The sequence below is a fragment of the Podarcis bocagei genome (assembly GCF_964188305.1).
Source record: "Podarcis bocagei genome assembly, chromosome: 5".
Lineage (NCBI taxonomy): Eukaryota > Metazoa > Chordata > Lepidosauria > Squamata > Lacertidae > Podarcis > Podarcis bocagei.
Window position 1 is genome coordinate 55,560,634 of NC_138129.1, and position 18,065 is coordinate 55,578,698.

An 18,065-nucleotide genomic window follows, 5' to 3' on the forward strand; every position below is an offset into this window, starting at 1 on the left:
GCACTGCGCTCTCTTGTCTCCTTGGTGCCGTTGCCAAGCGGCAACTGGCAGGCCTCCAGCGCCAACAAGCGCCCCCCCCCCGCCCCCGCCCCGCCCGGCAAACTCGCTGACAAACTCGCTCCTGGATATTTTCTGCTCCAGAAAACCGCTCTGCTCCCATTTGTTTCTCTCGCCAGCAACCAGCACCTCCGGCAGCCGTGAGCCTCTCTTGCAAATATTTGCAAACGCCTTCTCGAGCCATTTCCCCCACTCACCGGGGTTGAAAAGTTCAGAAACTCCAGGGCTGCGAAAGGTTCCAAGAGAGAGGCTTGGCCTGGAGCTTTGCCACGCGCCGATCAAACTTCTTTGTGAAACGGGGCAGAGGGGGAGGGAGAGATACTCACCGCCTCCTGCGCAGCCGAGCCGAAGAAAAGTTGCTCCCTCTGGAGCCAAGGAGAAGGATCCCTGCCGCCCTCCTTAAAAGTGCCCGCGGCTTACCAAGAGCGCTGCAGTGAAGGATCCCACGCAAGGAACCTTGGCTGGAGGAGTTTTCATTAAAGAAACTTCGGGGCTTTTTCTCTCTCCGCGTTAGTGATGTCACATCCTGACGGTGTCCATAGAAGAGTACAGCTGTCTTTGCAAGCAGCAGCGTGCCAACCCTTTCTTTCAGCCTCCCGGGCTACGCCTCCCTAACTCGCTCCGGGAGTGGGGGCTGCTACTCGCTCTCCCTCTCTCTGAGTGCAATCAAAACTTTTTCTTTTCTTTTTCTTTCTTTTTACTTTTCTCCATTTTCTCTCCCCCTTATCCTTTCTTTCTCTTTCTTTTTCTCCCTTTTTTCTTCTTTCTCTCTCTCTCCCCCCCTCCCCAATTTTCTTGGCTCCGATTAAACGGGAGTTTTAGGTCCCATGAAAATTCCCCATAGCAAAAAATGGGGGGACGGGGGGGGGGGCGGACGCCGCAGCGTAATTCAGATTTCTGACCTGACTCCTCCTGCTCTTCACAAGTGCCAGCCCAAGAGAATGAATTTAGCCTTCCCCGGACACTTGAGAAATAGCCAGTGTTATCTGGCAGCCAAAGAAAGCAAATAAATGACCCCAGTCCAAATTTTCCTGCCATCTCAGGAGACAAGAGCATTCCTTGCAAGGCGGGGTTGGGGGGGGGAGAATCATGTGGAGGAGTTGGCAAAAGGCATGTGCTGAGCTCACCAGCTGTGTAGGCATTTAAAATGCAGCTTAGTCACTCTTATCTCAGTTTGAACTACAGCTGGTTTTGGAGAAAATGCAGTATTTTACAACAGAAGAGATACGAATTACAGCTAACAGTATGTGTGCACCTCAGGTTCCCCATCCCTGGGCGACACAGAGCGTCAGCTGCTCCTCACTTCAGACGGGAGTGAATCCTAGTTTGTCTTGGAAGAGTCAAAGACTGAAGCTGGGGCCTTCTGCATCCAAAGCAGGTGTCCTACGACTCTGCTACAGCCCTTTCCTTCATATGGAACAAAAAGCCCAAAAATCAAATGCACATTCTACACAAAATGAGGTTGTGTGTGTATGTGTTAAAATAAGACACACCAGAGACTTGCAACTAGTGTTCCTCTAAAAACAACGTTTGAGCTGTCTTTCATTAGGTGTGTCCAGCTCGAAAGGACTGTGACACCAGGGACTTGTATGTGTGAATGAGGATGGAGCTGGTCCACCCCTCTTTATCATAATGCATGCCACAACCCATGCCATGTGTGGAGTGATCACACTGCAGAACACATTGTGTTGTAGAACATGCTACCAGAAAGCAAAGGAAAGAGCCTTGCGGTCACCCCCAGGCATTCTACTCATTGAGCATTTATCCTGAAGAGCTTGCACAAAGTTTATAGGGAGGTTACACAGTGTTAGCTGTTTGCCGAGAATTCATTCTGAATTGCTATATTATTTGTTTGCAGAGAGGTGCTATGGCATTGGACTGGGCAATTGTTATCTCCTAATTTCCAAAATCTCCATCACTTTCCTTACTGTCAAAAGTCTGGTTTTGTTTTGCTTTTGTTGTTTGGAGGTTTTATTGTGCAAGAGCTCAAAGTCCACTTTAACGGCGCAACCTGAATTTACAGGGATGTAACTGGATCCCACTTACGAAAGAGCGGCAGTCTGGAAGCATCTTTAGCCAAGCAACACCTGTGTGCCTTTCAGTGCCAAACTACAAATTCCTTAACTTAAACTACTTCCAAATGCATTCACCACCTGCCCCTATAAAAACTCAGCTGAACAGGACAGTGAACAGGGAGTGATGGATTTAGACTGGGGCTCGGGTGCAGAGGAAAGGAAAGCCCAATCCTTGTCTCCATACCTGAGCCTTGTACCAAATCCCCACCCACCAGGAGTTCCAATCCCAGAACTCCAATGAAATGTGTGGTTTGACCCTAAGCATGCCTGATTCTGCTCTGAGCCATCAAGACTGCAGAGAGAGTGTAGCCTTAATTTCTGCCATAGGGTTTCTCTACACACTTGTGGATTACAAGTGGGACCTGCAACAAAATGTTGCTGTGTGGGGTGCTCCTGTTCTTGTTTCCAGCCGTCCAGTAACGCCCTCTTCCAGGACACTCCATTCCACTCCCCCTCAACAGAGCACGCTCAGTCCTCATCTTCATACCTAACTCGTTTCATCTTTTGAGTCCATTAAGAGATGCAAATCAGGCCTATTGAAAGCAGCCGGCCAACTCATGCACTGGCTAAGGTCCCTAGGAGCTCAGACGAGCCCAGCGCTGACCTGACCCACTCATATTGCCACCCAACCATTGGGACCCAGGATGGCCATTTTAGTGGGAAGTGGGCTTTACTTTGCATTCTTACTAAGTCTTTTGGTAGTGGTTTCCCCAGGGAGATGGCCTTGGAGTCTTCCTTTTTATTTTTTATGTTTATTGCCTGCTTTTTCTTGCCAAAGGCAAGAAATTTCCCCACAGCTCATTTGCGTTTGTAGCAAAAATGAGACCAGGAGGCGCAATTGGATGTACAGATAAATCTAATCAACAGAAATATGGCTGTGCCCCCCCCCCCCCGGCCGAATGAATTCTTTTTTCTTGTTTGTATCCTTAGTTTGACTTTATCTCCAGTGCAGTCAGGCAGAAATAACAGCCGTATTCGTAACATGCTGTTTATTTGTATCAGAACTCAATGTCCTGTCTAAACCCAACACCCCAATGTTTGGCCTGAAAACACTGCAAAGCGTACAAAAGCAGTCTTGCTTTGTGACTAGCTTGAAAGGAAGCCTGATAAGATTTTGATATTTCTTTGAAAATCATGTACTTTGAAAAATCACAAGGGACACATGGTGAGGAAGAGTGACTTGGATCCGGTGTTTACAAGAAGAATGCCCTTGATACTGAAAAGGATACTGGGAACCACAACCAAAAGCGCAAATAAATCTGAAACCTCTACTAACAATAATTTTGGAGAGACAATCAGGAATCAGGAGCTGTCATCTGGCTGGCTTCTTCTCACCAACTAGACCAGGGGTGAGGAACCTCTAAGCTCTCTAGCTGGTTCCCCTAACTCTTCCCAGACCAAAGCCACTCTCTCCAGGCCACACCCCTCACTGGTATTGATTTGAACCAGGTTGGAATAGCAGTTAGTAGAGCATGAAACTCTCGATCACAGGGGGGTTTGAGCCCCATGATGGGGGAAAGTTTCCTGCACTGGAGGGGTTTGGACTAGATGATCCTTGTGGTCCCTACAATTCTATGATTCCATGTTGTTTGCCAGGCTGGAATGTGTCCTTGAACTCTGATAATGCCTGTTGCTTCCCTGAATGAATGGAGGATAGAACTGGCTGCTAAGTGGGTATAGAAACTAACTTACTGCAGCAATGTAAATTTTGCATTTATTACTCCACCCACCTCTGCCTCTGGATGCCCCCACCAATGATACATAGAAAGTTGCCCAGAAGGGAATGGGGTACTGAGGCTTAAAAGGGCTCCTCACCCCTGAACTAAGCGAAGAGATGATACGATGAAATGATATGTGATATTGCCACTGATATTTTTCAAAAGCTTGGTGCCAGGGAATTATAGAATATTAGAGCTGGAAGGGAATTTGGAGATCTAGTCCAACATCTTGCTCAATGCAGGAATCTTATGCCGACAGCATTCCTGACAGATGGATCCTCTAACCTTAGCTCAGTTGCTTCCAACAAAGGAGAGACAACTACTTTGACAAGCAGCTTTTCTAACGTCCATCAGCCCTGTCTAGGGAAGTTTTTAATGTTTGATGTTTTATCGTCTTTTTAATATTCTGCTGTGAGCCACCCAGAGTGGCTGGGGAAACCCAGCCAGATGGGTGGGATATAAATTGTTGTTGTTGTTGTTGTTGTTGTTGTTGTTGTTGTTGTTGTTGTTGTTGTTGTTTACAGATAAGAAGATTCTCCTTATGGTTATCCTAAATCTGCTACCCAGCAATTTCCATCCATTAATTCTGGTCTGGTGCTGCTACTGCTATTTTTCTAAAAAAAAGAGGTGCTGGAACTCAACACGAATGCCTCCTTTGTTCTCTTACAATGGCGATGGCACCCACCTGAGAGGTGCCAGAACTGAGTTCCAGTGAGTTCCAGCTACTCACCATATAAAAAACCTGGAACTGGCGGAGATCTACGCATTGCCATTGGATGGACCAAAATTGTTGAGCTTTGTTTTAGGAAGCCAAAATTGTTTTTTCACCCTTTTTTTGGGGGGGGGGAGATCACTGAGGGACCAAAGATCTACCAGGATCTACCAGGAACACCCCAGATTCTACCTGTTGGACATGCCTGTTCTAGAGCAACAGGAGAAATAAGTCTGCTCAAATTCTGGCATGGCAGCCTTCAGATATTTGAAGACGGCTATCACGTCTCCCCTTAAACTTCCCTTCTCCAAGCTAAACATACCCAGCTTTTTCAGTTGGTCCTCAGGATTTGGTTCCCAGACTCCACCCTCCTCTACATCCTCTCTAGTTTGTCCAAGCCTTTCTTTAAAATGTGGTATCCACAACCAAAGACACTACTCCAGCACAGATCAGGTGGACAGGTTACAATTGTATACATTTAACATAGCTAAACATGCAATAGTCAAGAAGAGAGAACTGCCACAATCTGGAGCAATCCTATGCATATTTGCTAGAAATAAAGTCCCACTGATAAAGCTGCAATAAGTCCCATGAAAACACAACGCTGCTGACTTCAGAGTAAGCATGCACAGGATCACTTCCTGCATGATACTTTTTCTGCATGGGGAATCCCATCAAGTGTTCCTCTTGGAGAATCTGTGTGCAAAATGTGCACTCTGACAGGCATGAAAATTACATGGATATCTCCTGCTCTGTGGTTTCCAAACCCTTGTACTGCAGTAAAATTAATAATAATAATAATAATAATAATAATAATAATAATAATAATAATGCTGTCCCCATTTCCCATGGTGCATACAAGTTTTGTGCAAGGCTTTTCCTACAATCATGTAGCAAAAAAATACATCCTCTACAAAGAGATCCTGAAGCAGCAAAAGCAGAGGAAAATCCCACTGGCTTAAGGCAGTCGGTGAATGAAAACAAAGAGGAAAGATCTGGTTTCATATCTCCCTGCCCTCTCGCTCTAGTCAGAGGCCCCATGTACCTGTAGCCAGTTTGCCATCCCACCCCCCACCCCAGTTCGTGCCAAATCTGTACAGAGGCGAAGAAGGTGTCTTTTCTCACTAGCCGCCATAATAATAGTCTCTCCGGTGCAAAGTGGGCAAGGCAGAACACTCTTATAAGTCGACCTTCTTTTCCCCATTACAACCAAACTGAACAGTGACAAACATTTCCTCTTAGGCCGACGTGAAGCAGATAAACAACCAAGCAGTACAAAAAGGACAAAAAACTACAAACCTACCAGTGAAAAGATCCCCCACACTTTCCTTTGCATTCCAGCACAGCATAGGGCTGACTCCTGATCTGCAGATCAAGCAATTTGAGAGACAGGAGGAGGAAGAAACCTAGAGGAAGGTTGAGTATTCTTCACTTCCTTTAGGCACTGGTGAGCTTGTGGGGGAAGGGACCTTGACAGTCCGACTTGGCTCATCTGCTGTTCTGCATTGTGCTAACATGCTGTTCCCACCTCCAAGAGGTCTCGTCTTGGGCGAGATCTTCAGCTTGATGCCCACCAGCAGAGCTTACAAAGACAATTTGTACTATCTGAGCATTTATTCCGAAATCTCCTTGGAACTAATAAACTAATGTGTCACTGTGTTTTATATTTACTTAGCTACTTTACCGTATTTACAGATCTCCAGATAACAGTCATCTGGATGTCTTACAATGGCAAGTAGCACAATAAAATTCAGCAGAGAGTAAAGTCAACAAAGCAGCAACAAAGTATCTCTGAAAGACCAAGACTCAAATAGTTTTAAAGGTTAAAGGCCCAATCCATGAGTAGGCAAACTAAGGCCCGGGGGCCGGATCCAGCCCAATCGCCTTCTAAATCCAGCCTGGTCCAGGAATCAGTGTGTTTTTACATGAGTAGAATGTGTCCTTTTATTTAAAATGCATCTCTGGGTTATTTGTGGGGCCTGCCTGGTGTTTTTACATGAGTAGAACGTGTGCTTTTATTTGTGGGGCATAGGAATTGGTTCATTTCCCCCCCAAAAATATAGTCAAGCCCCCCACAAAGTCTGAGGGACAGTGGACTGGCCCCCTGCTGAAAAGGTTTGCTGACCCCTGGGCCCAATCTTCTTTGAAGGTGTGATGGGGCCATAGGATTTTGTGTATCTGTCTCCACCAGCAGAGGAGGAACTCTGCTCATCCTGGGGAGGAGAGTATGCTGGTCCTGGACCTTACCATATTGATTCTCCTTCCCATTGGGAATCCTTTTTGACAAAAAAACAAACAAACCAAAACCGGGGGGGGGGGTCCATCTTGCTGGCACAAGCATGACACATCTTTGGATTTGGTGGTTTCTCTGCCACAACCATTCCTCCCTCCCATCCAACCCTGTAGGATTTCTCTGCAAACCTTTAAAAGGTCTTCACCAGGCACTGGAAAGAGTGCAAAGTGGGTGTCATGTGAACATCTCTAGACAGTGTGTTCAACCCAATGTGCCCCACTTGGCTGGGACACTGAGAGAAGATCTCCTGGCTTCACAGTGAAATGAATGCATGTTTGATATCAGCACATAACACTGAACTGGCTTATCTACATAAGACTGATCCGTTATGCAGAAGCCTGTTTTCCTATGGGTGGGCAGACGTCTAGCTGCTCATTCTCCAGAATCAGAACTTGCTGCCTCTACCATATGTCTGGATGCACCCCCCGAAGGACCTCCAAGACTACTGATCTGTCTGTCCTGTTCCCCCCCCCCCAGACAGCTGATGCAATACGGACAATCTGCCCAGGAGACTCCTGGAAAAGATCCTGCATATTATACAAGCTGCTGAAAGCAAGAATTGGAAAGCGACTGAATCACATTGCCAAGATTAAGCAAACTGAGAGAAGTATTACTCATAGGTTCCTGTAACATTGTGCATATGGGGAAAACAACAAAGGACAATGATAAGTCACAAAGGACACCTGTGAGCAAAGTCCATCAGGTTCACCTGCATTCCAGAGAAAATACTTTGCTCTGAAGTAGGACTGGTCTGGCTGTTTCTGGATGTGCAGGCATGGGGTGCATCAGCATGACTTACAGATTTTAGGATTGACTACTGCAGGAGCAGGGAACTTTTACCCCCGCCCCCACTGGGTGAATGTCAGTGGGGCAGAGGTGAGTAACCTTCCATCCAACTTCCCTCCTCCTTTCTCCTTTCCAGCTCTCTAACTCCTTCCCTAGGCACCTTTCTCACCTGCTGGGGTTCTACATCCCTGCTTACCTCCTCCCATTGGGAATCCCACTGAGGAAAGAGGACAAGACTTTTAATCACAGGGTTGTGGGTTCAAGCCCCACACTGGGTGAAATATTGCTGCATTTCAGGGGGCTGGACTAGATGACCCCTGTGGTCCCTTCCAACTCTACAGTGCAATGATTCAAAAGCAGGGAGCCAAGTGGGGAGTTTGTCATATAAAGGAGAAAGCTACTGCTTCCCAAGGATGTTCAGCAATGGAAAGCAGCCCATCCGGGTAACAGGGCTCCATTGTAATATATAGTCTTGTATGAGGCAAAATTTGTTTAGGTGCCAATCAGGGATGTCTCAGGTAATGGGCACTCTATCCAGGGCTGTCCTTGGGCCTGGTTCAGAAGCTCCAGCTGAGGCAGAATGTGGAGGCCAGGCTGTTGATGGGGCCATGGGGCCAATAACATGTGATGCCATCGTTAAAACATCTGCACGGGCTGCCCATCTGCTACCCAGCCAGGTTCAAGGCCCTTGTGTTAATTTACAAAGCCCTGAACAATGAAATCTAGGGTACAGTGGTACCTCGGCTTACATACGCTTCAGGTTACAGACTCTGCTAACCCAGAAATAGTGCTTCAGGTTAAGCACTTTGCTTCAGGATGAGAACAGAAATCGTGCTCCAGCAGCGCAGCAGCAGCAGGAGGAGGCCCCATTAGCTAAAGTGGTGCTTCAGGTTAAGAACAGTTTCAGGTTAAGTACGGACCTCCGGAACAAATTAAGTACTTAACCTGAGGTACCACTGTATTTAGGGATCTCCTAAATGCTTATATTCCAACTCAGTCACTGAGATCATCTGCACAAGTAACGTTGCTTACCCCTCCAAGCTGGTGAGGCTCATCTGACAGCAACAAAAAACCAAGCCTTTAGTGTCACCCACCCAGTCCTGTGTAATGCTCTGCCAACAGAAATTCAGCAGATGCCTTTTGTTTCAACCTTCAAATACCTGCTTATGTAGGTAATTAATAAAACATCCTTCCATAATGCTCTCCAGCTTTGAATGCTTACTTTAAAAAAAAATTGAAACCATAATGGACCCTGTTTAGCTTTGCAAACATGCTAGCAGTTTTATTGTGGCATCACTGGTATATAGACAGTGTTTTAAACTGCTTTGATATTGTTTACGATATAATGGTACACACACACACACACACACACACACACACACACCTTAATTTTTGGATAGCCTTGTTCTACTTCCTAACTGACAGAAACTCAACTACCCAAGTTTGTTATTACAAGTTAATCTGCCATCAATAAACAACAAGAATAAAAGTGGCACCAACCAGAACAGTAACTGGCTGAAAGCCAACGCATAGTTGATTAGCAGACTTTGAAGCTGCTATTAATAGATCTCTACAGGATATACCCAATATGCAAAGTTTTAGGGGAAGTCAAGTTATAGAATCAACAATGCATAGATTGTCTGCTAGCAAAGTTCGGCAGAAAAAATGTGTGAGAAAAAGTTCCAGACTTCAAACTGTTTAAATAGGGTCTTGGGAAGAAGAATGAGTTTCTAAAGGTTTAGGAAGTAATTAATAACTTAGGACACAAATACTTATCAAACATTTCCTCTCCATTTTTTATAAAATATAATAGCAAATAATGTTCAACTCTAGGTTGGTCACCTTTACGCTTTTGTTCAGGAAGCTTATTTAGCATAATTTCAATGATGCATAAATACCTGGTTACTAGTTAAAAGAAAATCAGTTAAAAGTTCTAGAAGGAAATGGCAGATGGATGTAATATATGATCTTAAGGCTAATCATGCCAGATAAATGAGATCAAGTTTTGAGACTAGTGTCAGAGGGAAGCACAGCTGGATATTTTCAAACCCCCAAACTGAGTTTCACTGGAATATTTGATGCAATACCACAACGGAAATAACTTTTCTTACATTATTCTTATTTATCATGTATATAGGACATTCAGTGAGCATGGTGCTCTACTGAGGTGACATGATGCCCTCAAGGTATTTCGGACTACATATCCCATAATCCATGTTTGCTGAGGCTGAGAGGAGCTATAGTCCAGAACACAGGGAGGGCACCATGTTGCCTGCCCCTGCTCTACCAAGTACAAGAGGACTGGTCCCTGTTTCAGTCTGAAATTCAACACATGTAAAACAATAAAGGAAGGGGGTGGCAGAGGTAAACAGGGAAAGCAACATGCAATTAAATTTCAGTTGTGTGTGCTTAGCCTTAATTACAGGTCTAGCTGCAGAAGGGAATGGAAACAAAGACGTTTCGTCAAGGGCTTCATAGATAAGATGGGTTTTGAAGGAAGACAGCTGGCATCTCAAATGTGTTCTAGGAGACAGCACCAAGCCTACAGGGCAGTGAAGGGAAAAGGGCAAGACCTCCTGAGGTCCTCAGTACTGATGTTCATTTTTTCTTATTTCAATGATCAGCCCATGAAAGCAAAAGTATTCAAAAGTTGAAAGAAGGAAGCAGCAGTAGTGGGGTGATGAAAAGTAATGAAGACACCAAGGACATTATGCTGTATGAACTGCTTGACCTCGTGATCAAAGGAGCATCTTCCATTTCTACACTCCAGCTGCAGTTCCCAACCAATTTCCCTGATCCAATTTCAATTTTGCCTTATTGAAGGTGGGTGAAAATTCTAAATAGTAATTCAAACAGGGCCATAACCATTTGCTGAATATCATTATTAATATTCAGCGCTTTTTTTCTTAAAAAAATGTTTAGGGATACTCTCATTTTCCTACTCATATTGAAATACTGCCCCTCAATGAGGCCAAACTTAGATTCACAAAATGTTTAGGGGTATGTGTCCCCCTGTGTCTCCCCAGAAAAAAAAGCACTGTTAATATTTAAACCTTACTGGAAACACTGTCCTTCACTGAGCTGCTACAATCCTAAGTATACTTGCTAGAAAGTCTGTCCAAAAGAACTCAGAAGCCCCTTTATAAGAAAACCATAAACAGGATTGAGCTGTGGTTGCATTTCTCTTCCCCAAAGCTAGTTGCCTTTGTGGCTCCTGTGGCTGATCCAGTCCCAACCTCTCCTCCTTCCTCCTCCTCCTGTGTCACTCTGTCATTTCCTGGAAGGGAAAAATATATATGTGCTTATTCATTTCCTAAGGGCATATCTTGTGCAATTGAAGATCTATTTTATGAGAGGTGGCTGGAAGCGTCAGGTCTAAGCAAAACCAAACTGGTCACAGAGGGAATAAAACTGGATTCTAAAAATAAAGATTAATACCAGGGCTCCCCCCTCCCCCAGCTAGAACTCAATTCTGGCCCCTCTCAGGTGGTGCCATTGCTATTCCAAGAGAACGAGGGAGGTGTTCATGGTATGCTCCAGACCTTTATAGAAGAATAGCACTGATTAATACTATGCACAGAGATAGGTTATTCAAATTATATGTAAAAGAGAAAGATTACACAAATTATCAGGGCTAAATTTACACTGGAGCCCAGAATCAGCTTTCAGTACCAGGGTATGTCATGGAACTAGAAAAATCACAAATATGAAAAGTGCCTCAAATCTTGTGGCCCTTCTAGATTTGCACTTTTATGTCTGTAAAAGGGTCACTTCATCACTGATTTATTCCATCATTTAAGTACACGCACCAGGAAAGTCATGGCAAACTTCACTGATTTTTAGCCAATGGCAACCTAGATTTATCATTATTCCTTTGATTTCCAAGGTTCAGGCTGTGTCATTGTTTATGTAGTTAAAACAGTAGCACCCCCACACAAGAGGGAGATATAAACAGACTTCTGAAGACCCAAGGCTGGAAGAAGTACCCCCCCCCAAAAAAAACACATTTGGTGTGAAAAATCCTAAGAGGGAGGCCCCAAAACAGCTCAAGGTGGACTGAGCATGCCAAGTGATCATGGAATGCTGACCAACTTTTGAGGTAGGTAGAATACGAGAATGGGATGGCACTGATGCCATTATTATTATTATTATTATTATTATTATTATTATTATTATTATTATTATTATTATTTGTATACAAAATAAAAACACTAAATACATAACAACAACAAAACTGTATGAATATTCTGCCATACGATATATATACACTTTTTAAAAACCCTCTGCACATAGCAAAGTAAATGTCAAAGTGAAAGCTTCTTGCTAATTATGCTATGGGGGGTGTTCCTGTGCAGGGAATTTTTTGTATGGCAGAGCATTCCATTGTGTAAGCCTTCACCTACGGTCTGAAGTGGTACAACCCAGAAACAGATCTGCAACCTCATCAAGAAGTAGGCCTGGTGAAGCTTCACTTTTGCTATTCAGCAGAATGGGCTTTCCTGTTTAAAGAGGAAAGGGGGTGTTTTCCTATAGCGTGTAAAAACAAGGAGGATTTGTAATCAATTGTTGCTCTTTTAAACTAACAAACTTTTCACCTCCCTGTTTCAAGAAAATGAATTATCAGACTGGATTAGAAAAATGTAGAATCACATAAGGATTTTTACCCACTTCAATATCCAAATGGTGGGAAGTTGGGGATTGGGGGGGGGGGAGCTTTTAACAAGTAACTCTTAAAATGGTACAAAATTAAGCTCATCTGCTTTTTATGGCTTCAAAATTAGATTCATGTTGCCTTTTGAGAAAAATCAAAGCCAGCAAACCTCTTCATCAGGCAGCATTTTCTTTCAGATCTGGCATTAGTCGAGTTTTGCTTCATTCATTTCCATTCAAATGATTTTTTTTTCCTTCAGGGAGAAGAAGGAATACATCATCTCTTCAGTTTTAATACAGTCAGCTGAGCTAAGAATTTCTGACCAGAAATGCTGATGGCACAAGGACAGTCCTAGGGATATTTATTAACACACTCCCCATGAAATAGATGTGAGCATTAAGACAGAGCAAAAGCAATTTATTTCTATAGAATTTCCAGGTCATCTTTTTGCCACACGGCACCCTTGGCAGCTTAAAGATGATAAAGATAAACACCACACGTCATACATTATTAAGCATTAAGATTCACTTGCTTTCACCTTAAATGACAAAAAGCTTAGATACTTTGGGTACAGCTCCTGCTAGCCACACTCACTCAACCTAGTGACAAAATAATGGAGGTCGTTGGACAAATGTGGTCAGCACACCACAAATCAAAGTCTGGCATTGCCCAATATCCAACCAACCTTCTCAGATTTATTTAACTTGCATGCCACTTTATATTTCCACAGAAATCTCTAAGCAGTTTACACACTCCTACAAAAACTGTTTGAAACATGAGCCAATAGAGCTTCATGTATTAGGACAGGCATCCCCAAACTCGGGCCTCCAGATGTTTTGGGATTACAATTCCCATAATCCCTGACCACTGGTCCTGTTAGCTAGGGATGATGGGAGTTGTAGTCCCAAAACATCTGGAGGGCCGAGTTTGGGAGTGCCTGTATTAGGGCAAATGCGGACTGCCCCACCAACTACAGTTGGCCTTCACTCTGCCTATCATTGGCTGTGGCGCAATCTACTGTTGATCTCCCTGGTTTCTGCCCAACCCGTCCCAATGGGCACTAGGCAGCACTGCATATGACTTGTTTTGGTTTGGCTAAGAACAAGGTGAGTGCCTGAGTCATTATCACATCTTAACTTTTCTGCATCTCATTTTCCTCTGACCTCACCGTTTAGAACTGCCTCTTTCTGGCCCAACCAACCCCCCCCCCCCAAAAAAAACCCCGCTGCTTCTATATACATGCAACTCAGGATAATGCTTCATGCATCTGATGGACTGCAGTATGCAAAAGCTTATTCCATTATCAACCTGTAGGTCAGTGCCACAAAACCTCTTTTTCCTGAAAAAGATCTGCCTACCTGTCTGGAAAGAGTGACTTGTGTTTAGCTCACATATTCAAGCACAGAGCAGGGGGATAGTCATTATGCTATAAAGGTCTTCATTGCCTTGTCATGTTTCTTAGGAAGCCAGGCAGCACGTGCATGCGCACGCACGCTCTCTCTCGCTCTCGCTCTCTCAAGCAGGTCTACTTGCAAGGAAGGTCCCTTGCTGCCTATTGTTACGTCCCTCACTGCATATCTTGTTCCTTATTTATTCCAGTGTTGATAGTTGTACATTTGCAATGCAACACACAAACAAAAGGGGGGGGGAACCCCACCATCATTAGAACAAGAGACTGCAAACAAGTCAGAGCAATGAAAAGTGGTGTGGGACGCTGGCTGAAGAGCATCTAAAAAGAAGTGGGCAATTTTGCCCTCTTGTGGCTGTCTGTGTGATGAGCATTTGTTTCTCCAGCTTTCAAAGGATTGCACTGGAAGCATATACATTTTGCAATGATATGGTAGAGCAGGGGCAGAGAACTTGCGGGCCTCCAAACATTGATGCACTACAATTCCCATTAACCCCGACTGCCTGGAGCTGATAGGAGCTGGAGTCTAGCAACATTTAGGCTATAGGTTCGCAACCCTATCGCTGAGGTATGGCTAGAAAAGACAAGTTCCATATTTTGTGATTAATAACTCTAATGTAAACCTTGTTGAAATCAGACAAAGGGAAGCTGGGTTCTTGTACCCCGATTTCTAAAAAATTCCAACTACCGAACATACACCTTGATGCTGACAAGGAATGTAACATTAAACGAAACGGAAACCAATGTTTGCAAGAGTATCCTAATCAAATAAGTTGCATACTGAGTGCATATCCTTAATCACTTGCTTTTACCAGATTGGACACTTTATAACCAGAGTAACTAACTGTCATAGTTCCTAGGAGGGAAGTTTATTTTTTATTTGATTTCATAATAAGAAAATATGCTAGGATCAGAATCACACAAATTTCGAAAGTCAGGGTGCCACCACTAAAAAGGCTATCTCACTCTGGTCAGCACCTGTAGGACCCAGAGAAGGACCTCCAAGGAAAATCTCTATATGAAAGGCAGGCTCTTCTATGAGTAGGCCACCCAAGTGTGCGCGCACACAGGCACACACACACACACGGAGGGGAAGAGAGAGAGAACTGGTATCTTGAATAGGCTACTGGTTCAAATCTTGCCTCACCCATGCACTCAGCCAACGTAGCTCCCTCTCAGCCTCAGCTGCACATCTGCAACACGGGGATAAAAATGCTGATCTACTTCACAGGGTTAAGGTTACTGTGCTAATGTTTGCAAACCATTTTGGACACCTGAAAGTGCTGAAAAATGCTCAGTGTTAACAGTTACTTATCTTTGCCCTGAATAACTGTTCCAAAACACAAAGACCGCAAAGCGTTTAAAGCAGAGCTGGCTAACCTGTGGCTGCCCATATGCTGTTGGACTACAACTCTCATCAGCCCTGACCACTGGTCCTGCTGGCTGAGGCTAATGGGAGGAAGGGTCCAACAAGATCTGAAGAGCCATGGCTAGCTGCCCTGCTTTCACAATGTCATTTAAATGAAGGACTGCAGCTCTTTCATAGTTTAAAGGCTCCCAAAGGCTCCCAGAAGAAGTCGGCAAAATTGCACTTCCCACACCCAACCCACCACTCTTCTTTGATAAAGAAAGATGCAGTTGCCCACCCACGGTCTTGTCAATAGTGCATTCCACTCTGCTTCTCTAGGCCTCTCCAGGTCACAGTGATTCACTGTTCCCATGGCGACAAGCGGAGCAACAGGGCTGAGGAGGAGGAATGGGGACAACCTAATGTGTAAGATCTAACACGCTTCCTCCCCTGGAGCCAAAGCCAGGAGTAATGCACAGCAGCACCTCACCTTTCCTCATCTAAGCCAGCACAACTTTGCTTCAGAGGGTAACTTTTGAGACTTGAATTCTATAGGTAAACATATGGCAGAGAATTTGGTTCGTAACAATCCAGATTAAGTTCCAACCTTAATATTTGTGGGAGGATGCACAAGTGAAAGTTTGGAAACAAGGCTTACCCTCTGACTAATTGCCCCGCTGTGGCTGAAGGATCCACTAAGGCAGGGGTGGGAACCCTTGATCTGTCATGAGTCTCCTTCCCTTGAGGGTAATCAGACGAGGCCCACACACCAGTGGTGGGCAAGGCTACTGCTAAAGGTGGGTAGGACCACACCCTTCTTCCTGTCTCCCCTCATCACCGGTAAGAATTGAAGGGCCACATTTAATTAAGCTGAGGGCCACATGCAGCACTACTCTTAAGATCTTGTCTCTAGGTTGGCAGGCCCACCATACACTTAAAACACTATTACAGTATACCTCGGGTTACAGATGCTTCAGGTTACAGACTCTGCTAACCCAGAAATAGTACCTCGGGTTAAGAACTTTGCTTCAGGATGAGAACAGAAATCGTGCGGCGGCGGCACAGAGGCAGTGGGAGGCCCCATTAGCTAAAGTGGTACCTCAGGTTAAGAACAGTTTCAGGTTAAGAACGGACCTCCAGAACGAATTAAGTTCTTAACCCGAGGTACCACTGTATAACTTTTTAAAGAGTCGTAGCTTTTCCCCAAAGAATCCTGGGAACTGTCATTTATTAAGGGTTCTGGGAGTTGTTAAGAGACACGTATTCTCTTCAAGGAGCTACAATTCTGAGTTCTCTGGGAAATAGGACTCATTGTTAAACCACTTTGGGAACTGTAGTTCTGTGAAAGGAAAGGGGTCTCCTAACAACTTGCAGTGCAAAAGTTCCCAGGGTCTTTGAGGAAAGTTATGGCTGTAAAAAGTGGTATAATAGTGCTTTAAAACGTATGGTATAGATGTGGCCTCAGTTAGATTAATCCCTTTTCATTGACCAAAAAGGTATCCTTATTATTTGGGTACAGACTACTATTATTTTTTAAGATGAATTGTTTGCAATACAAGTACGTAGAAAAAATTACCAGTGGCAGATCCCATAATAGAAGAGGCACAAGAAGTTTAGTCCTCTGAACAAAAGTTCCCAAGAGGTGCCTAGTGTAACATGTGCATATAATCTAAAATAAAAGTAGTATGCTTTTCCAGAATATTGTTTTTATTCATATGCAAAGGTATACAGATTCATTCAATCAACACACATGATTAATCAAGCAATTTCTTGGAATCAGGTAGCAATCCTGCTTCTCTCCCTTTCTTTCTTGCCCCATTTCACCTGTTTTCCAAGGTATCGCAAGGCTTTGGTTTTCAAATAACGGAGTATTCAACAATATGCAAATTAGCCCGTGATAGGCAAAGCAGAAGGTCTTGAATCATTTCAACTAAGGGGGGGGGGACACTGGGGTTTTCTCAGCAGGCAGCACATCACAGAACAGAGAAGACAGGCACAAAATAGAAAGATTCAAACTTGCAACTTCAAAAAAAATTCTCAAAATTGCAAGTTCTCTCCCTGCTCCCCTTATTTGACCACAGTGAGCCTACTAGTTGCCACTGCCCCTTTACTGTAGATTGAAGGGACTGACAGATACTCATTTCTGAGCCCAGCCTGAGAAGGGAGCTAATTAGGCTCACAGATACGGTCTTATGCCTTCCTTCTTTCCTGCTGTCTATGGGGGGGGGGGTATGCAGCTAAGTCATGGTATGAGCAGAATTTGCCCCCTTCCCCAAAAGAAATGCTATTGAGGGTTCCCCCCAAACCTCTGGAGCAGGAGCAGGAGCAGGAGCAGGAGCAGGAGAAGGAGCAGGAGAAGGAGTTGTCCTGCTCATGCCATGACTTAGGGATGCATCAAATGCTGTGCATATGGGAGGTCTACTTCTGAAACATGACCTTCACTTCTTCTCTGTGTGCCCTTGCCCCTGCCTCCCAAATCTGCTCCTGAGGATCCTACAACCCTCAGGAGATTTTGAGGATGTGGGGTTGCAAGAGAGAGGAGAGCATCGGAAAGCTACGTTGTGTAGGCGGAACAGTAGTGTTGGATGCAACCCAGAGATGGATACAACTCTGTGGGTTGAGAGTCATGCCTAGCGCTTGCAAGACCAGAGGCATCTGCACCTGGGCTTTCCTGAACCTGCCACTTGTCCCCCTTCTCACCCCATCCCTGTCAGGTTCAGCAACAAACATCTGGGCCAAATAAGGTTCTGAACCCGTTACACAGAAGCGGCAAGAAAGAGGGGAAACACAAGATAACAAAGCATTATCTCCATTTCACAGATGAATGACGAGTAAAATCGCGCATGGCCCAGTTCCTCAACATCTATGGGGCTAGGAATAGCTTAAGATCCTTCTCATTTCTAAAAATATGTAGTTCTAGCTCATAAAGGCGCTTTTAGAGGATGAAGGCAACAGGGCATTTCCTCAGCCCTAGTCAGTGTTGGTGAAATTGACTCAACACCTTTCCAGTACTAAGA

General features: G+C 44.5%; 1 long non-coding RNA gene across 1 annotated transcript; it reads left to right on the forward strand.

The window, feature by feature from the left end:
- The first annotated feature begins 9,958 nt into the window (after positions 1 to 9,958).
- On the forward strand, positions 9,959 to 13,506 carry LOC308586560. Its single transcript, XR_014007940.1, has 3 exons — positions 9,959 to 10,464; positions 11,528 to 11,740; positions 12,552 to 13,506. It is a non-coding gene; the product is annotated as an uncharacterized lncRNA (long non-coding RNA).
- Positions 13,507 to 18,065: the final 4,559 nt, after the last annotated feature.